Source organism: Oncorhynchus mykiss, chromosome 17, assembly GCF_013265735.2.
Source record: "Oncorhynchus mykiss isolate Arlee chromosome 17, USDA_OmykA_1.1, whole genome shotgun sequence".
Taxonomy (NCBI): Eukaryota; Metazoa; Chordata; class Actinopteri; order Salmoniformes; family Salmonidae; genus Oncorhynchus; species Oncorhynchus mykiss.
In genome coordinates, this window is record NC_048581.1 from 86,877,386 (window position 1) to 86,883,314 (window position 5,929).

A 5,929-nucleotide genomic window follows, 5' to 3' on the forward strand; every position below is an offset into this window, starting at 1 on the left:
TGGGGAAGACAAGGTGTTTTGGGGAAGGCATAAGGGTGTTTGGGGAAGACGTAAGGGTGCTGTGAGGAAGATGTAAGGGTAATTAGAGGAAGAAGTATTTTGGGGTAGAAGTAATGGTGTTCTGAGGAAGTTGTAAGGGTGTTTTGGGAAGAAGTAGGAGTGTTTTGGGAAGAATTGAGAGTTTTGGGAAGAAGTAATGGTGTTTTGGGAAGAAGTAATGGTGTTTTGGGAAGAAGCAACATGGTTTTGGGAAGAAGTAAGGTTGTTTTGGGAAGAAGCAACATGGTTTTGGGAAGAAGTAATGGTGTTTTGGGAAGAAGTAATGGTGTTTTGGGAAGAAGCAACATGGTTTTGGGAAGAAGTAATGGTGTTTTGGGAAGAAGCAACATGGTTTTGGGAAGAAGTAAGGTTGTTTTGAGGAAAAATGCAGGTTTTGGTAAGAAATACGGGTGTTTTGGGAAGAAGCAAGGATGTTTTGAAGAAGAAGTAAGCAGGCTTTGGAAAAGGTGCATTTGTTTTGGAGAAGATGTAGGGGTGTTTGGGGAAGAATATATTTTTTTTTAAGAAGTAAAGATGTTTTCGGGAGAAGTAAGAATGTTTTTGGGAAGAAGTAATTGTGTTTTGGGGTAGACGTAAGGGTGTTTTTGGGAAGAAGTACGTTTTTGGGGGGGATGGAGTAAGGGTGTTAGTGGAAAAGTAACGATGTTTGGGACAATAAGTATGGGTGTTTTGGGGGATGAAGTAAGGGTGCTTTGGGGACGTTGTAAGGGTGTTAGGGGGAGAATTAAGGGTGTTTTGGGAAGAAGCAATAGGGTTTTGGGAAGAAGTAATGGTGTTTTGTGGAAGACAGAAGGGTGTTTGATGGAAAGGTAAGGGTGTTTTGGGAAAAACTAGGGATGTTTTGGGAAGAAGGGTGTTTTGGATAAAAGTAGGGGTGTTTTGGGAAGAAGTGAGGGTGTTTTGAGGAAGAAGTAAGTATGTTTTGGACAAGACTTAAGGGTGTTTGGGGGGAAAAGTAAGTGTGTTTTGGGGGAATAGTAAGTGTGTTTTGGGGGAATAGTAAGTGTGTTTTGGGGGAATAGTAAGTGTGTTTTGGGAAGAAGTAAGGGTTTTTTGGAAGAAGTAAGTGTGTTTTGGGAAGAAGTAAGGGTTTTTTGGAAGAAGTAAGTGTATATTTTGGAAGAAGTAAGGGTGTTTTTTGGGAAGAAGTAAGTGTGTTTTTTGGAAGAAGTAAGTGTGTTTTTTGGGAAGAAGTAAGTGTGTTTTTTGGAAGAAGTAAGTGTGTTTTGGGGAAGAATTGTACTTCAAGGCTTAAGATGTGAGAGCAAAATCTCTCTTAAAATATTTCTCTAACAAACACTGTCTGATTCTCTTTCTTTCTCCCACTAAAGCGATGCTACGTTTTGATAGTGAGACCAGTGGAAAAGCGATGCTACGTTTTGATAGTGAGACCAGTGGAAAAGCAATGCTACGTTTTGATAGTGAGACCAGTGGAAAAGCAATGCTACGTTTTGATAGTGAGACCAGTGGGGAAAGTGACAGTTGTTGGGTATAAAGACCAGACAGATGAAATAGTTAAATCCATAAGCCAGACTGACAGAAGACAAACCATTTAGTAAATATTATGTTCTTAGAGATATGATGTAATCATCAGCCAATCCGCTGTACTCACGCTGATAATCTTTAATGTTGATTGTATAAATGTTGTTCTCTAGTCTGTGATAGTATAATCTCTCACTGCAGAAGAATTTGGATCTGATATTTCAGCATAATTCCCCAATACTATTGTCTAACACCTCAAACATGCAGTGCAGTAAAGTTTTGCCAATGACCAGTGTACTGTAACACAACATTCGTTATCCATGGCCTTGAAATGTAAGAGACAACGTTGAAGCTTCCAAAAAATGTTTTACATTTGGCCCAAATCAGTTAACTCAATAAATTGGATGAACAGTTTTCAATAACACTCCATAATGAGCCTACCCCAATTACAAATCAAAATTATTTCGTATCACTTTCATGTTCATAAAAATGGATAATTGTTTACAGTGCTTCAGTCAGCCAATACCACAATACTGATCCCTTGTTGTAAGGGCAAAGTGATTCAATATGCTACTTGCATTAAAAAAAAAAATACTACCAAAAGCCAGGATGTCAAATTGATTACCATAAAACACGCTGATGGCAGCCAGGCAGGGATGTCTGTCGCGATGGGTTTTAAGGATTTGAAGGGCTAACGAGTGAAACTCTATAGTTTATAGCACTCAAGAAAATGAAACTCCTAATCAATAAATATCGAGTTCATTACCCTGAGAGGTGGAGAACCTTGTCTTGGCTTGCCGACATAACAGGTCCGTCCCAAATGGCAGCTTTTCCTATATAGTGCATTACTTTTTGGCCATGACCTCTGGTTAAAAGTAATGCATTACATAGAGGATAGGGTGCCATTTGGGGAAAAAAAATCATAATGTGGATGACATACGGCCGATGCAGTAAGGCCTGACATTGGCTATAGTGACGCTAGAGCGCCCCCTAACCGTATAATGTGATACTGCAGAACAATATGATTAGACTAGGCTCCTATCATGGGGATTAATGGTCAGAGAGATAGCCATCTCAGTGCATTGTCCTTTGTCCAGAATAAAAGTGGCAGGCAGAGAGTATTGAATTTCAACAATCCGCGTGTAGGCTACAAAAGGCACTAGGCACTAGGCTAGATACTGTGTTGTATGCTGTGACTGACTGACTGTCGTTTCAACTGTTGACAATTGGCATGTGAATACCTACTGCCACTCCAAACTGTCATGGCAAAATGACATAAAAAAAAAGCTTAGAATATAAACATTTCATTTCTAGTAAGATATTATTATTTTTTAAAGTGCCATTTCCATGTAAGGCACTGGCACAGGAGGGTGATCACGAGGGTCTTAGAACGATGCTAAATTGGATCGACCCGTGTTGTAGGCTGCAATTCATGGTCCACTGAAATATCTAAATCAATAGAGTCTACAGAATTCTGAGTCTGACACACAAACACAATAAACAACAGCATACTGACAACCATCAGTAAATATCCTTTGCCTAAAACCACCCATGCAATAACAAACATATGGATCAAATAACTGTCATGAGGGCAAGGTAGCACACAAGGAACAGACAGGTACATGGCACTTGACAGCGCCCTGATCATTTCCTGTGCAATCGTATAACGGATAAGGAAACCTACCGTCTGTCTGTGTTCTACGGCTCGGTAGCGAACTGCTTTGATTGTTTATTACGAGTTCGTCAATGAAAGGACAGGGCAGGTCCTAAATCCTATTCTCCGTTTGAGACGCGTTTAAAGACGGGAGCATTGAGTGTAGCGTACCCCCCCTCTTGGTGCGTTTTGGTTCTATCTGAGTCTCTGTGTACGAGCGAGGGGTCCCATCTGGCTAATTATGTTATCGCTGTAAACCTGAGAGCTCGTGAAGGAGAGCTGGGAGAGAGTGGGGGAGGGAGCTGTCCCCTCTTCCTGGTGCTGAAATAGGATACACACGCACACCAGATTGAGTGGTCTCTCCTGTATGATCTCTCTCATTCGTGTTTGTTTCCAACATCAACGTTGCTCGAATTAGGGATTTTTAAAAATGTGTTTATATTCATTCATTCATTCCCCCCAAAGACATGTAATTTTGTATAGAGGTAGTTGTTTTTATTTTGACCTCACGTGAGCGAATCCGTAACCGCATCCTAAACCAATAGCACGACAGAACGCATTTCTTTGAATTGAAGTGACGCGATGACGTGCACACTCCACTAGGTGTCGACATTTCACTAGTTTTACATACCTGTCAAACGATGACAAGAACATGCCAAATCATTGTTCATGATGAATTGCCTTCTCATTACAAACGTTCACAAATTCCGCCTCTATAGTCCGAAACAACTGATGCTCATACGTTTTTTATTTCTCCCTCTATCTTTCTCAAACAGTCCAAATGCTTTTATTTACATAACTTCAATGACTCAGAGGGGATGAAGCACCAATATCAGATTTAATATTGCATCTTAGCTTGGGACTGCTCGTCCCCTAGATAGTAGCATAATACTGAGGCTGACACAGTGGCTGTGTCTGACCTGCTACCCTATTTACCTAGATAGTGTACCACCTTTGACCTTTGACCAGGGCAGTGGTACATGGACACTTTTCTACCCTACGCTGTAATCTTAGTCTCTGCATCCACAGCAACATGTTGACATACAACTCATATAGGCTAATGATGGTTATAAACATGTTGACATACAACTCATATAGGCTAATGATGGTTATAAACATGTTGACATACAACTCATATAGGCTAATGATGGTTATAAACATGTTAACATACAACTCATATAGACTAATGATGGTTAGAAACATGTTAACATACAACTCATATAGACTGATGGTTAGAAACATGTAAACATACAACTCATATAGACTGATGATGGTTAGAAACATACAACTCATATAGACTAATGATGGTTATGAACATACAACTCATATAGGCTAATGATGGTTATAAACATACAACTCATATAGACTAATGATGGTTATAAACATACAACTCATATAGACTAATGATGGTTATAAACATACAACTCATATAGGCTAATGATGGTTATAAACATACAACTCATATCGGCTAATGATGGTTATAAACATACAACTCATATAGACTGATGATGGTTATAAACATACAACTCATATAGACTAATGATGGTTATAAACATACAACTCATATCGGCTAATGATGGTTATAAACATACAACTCATATAGACTAATGATGGTTATAAACATACAACTCATATAGGCTAATGATGGTTATAAACATACAACTCATATAGACTGATGATGGTTATAAACATACAACTCATATAGACTAATGATGGTTATAAACATACAACTCATATAGACTAATGATGGTTATAAACATACAACTCATATAGACTGATGGTTATTATCTGTACCAAAGGCAACTCATCAGAGAAGCCTACGATAGATAAGAGGAAACAACCCATTCTGCCTTTTTCGAGCGCAGATGGAACAGCTCTGTCAAAGCTGAATGACTACAGTTGGCTGAATAAAGTCCACAATAGACAACATAAGAATTTCAGTGAATTTAGTGCAACTTAAAAAATATATATATAATGTCAACATACTGTATGTATGTCAGAAACAGGACAAAATCCACACTGGATTTTTAGATATGCTGTATGAAAGGAAAGGGGGTAGCGTTAAGTGTGGAGGCGGAGCGATTGAAGGTGAATATTCCTGGTGTTTGTGACGCCCACCGTTCAGACATGGTGGTGAGCGTGGTGGAACAGAGGAGACACTGTCAGTCCTTTTTGAATTTTGAGTCAGAGACTCAACCAGACATATCAGGATATCAGTTTCCCTGTGAAAGCTTTTGTGCAGAATCCACTGCGCTGTTTCAAGTGCAACGTTGATGGTCATGTTGCAGTCGTGTGTAAGAGGGAGATTCCAAGATGTGGGGAGTGTGCAGGAGGTCATGGGACAGAGGATTGTGTAGTGCAGAAGGTGTCGTATGCTGAAGCAGTGAAGAAAGTAGAGGAGGACGGGTCAAGGGTCAAGGATCCTGAGAGGAGAACATCTGTGCCAGCACAGAGGGATAGACCAACGAGTGATGTTTGCTTCAGTAAGGTTGGCTTCTTAGCGTTCATAGCAATGGTTATCAACTGTACCACAGAAATGGAATGTAAATGACAGCAAATAGATGTGGTGGTGGCAGCTGCAGAGAAGTATTTGGGTATACGATATTTGACTCTTATGTTTTCCCCTTTTGTATCACAAAGTACACTGGATTTATATTATAGTCCAGTTGGGGCCGATAGTGCAAAATATTGGATGCCAACCGCCGTTAAACTCCAAAGAAGAAGAAGCTATAC

The 5,929-nt window shown here is 39.7% G+C and overlaps 1 protein-coding gene across 1 annotated transcript in view; it reads right to left on the reverse strand.

Moving 5' to 3' along the window:
• LOC110493290 (mitogen-activated protein kinase kinase kinase 12) overlaps window positions 1-3,451 on the reverse strand; it is a 79,884-nt gene extending 76,433 nt beyond the window's left edge. Inside the window, exon 1 of the mRNA XM_036950889.1 lies at window positions 3,227-3,451. The gene's annotated coding sequence lies outside the window, so the exon portion shown is untranslated. The remainder of the gene's footprint in view (window positions 1-3,226) is intronic.
• Between the last annotated feature and the right edge of the window lie 2,478 nt (window positions 3,452-5,929).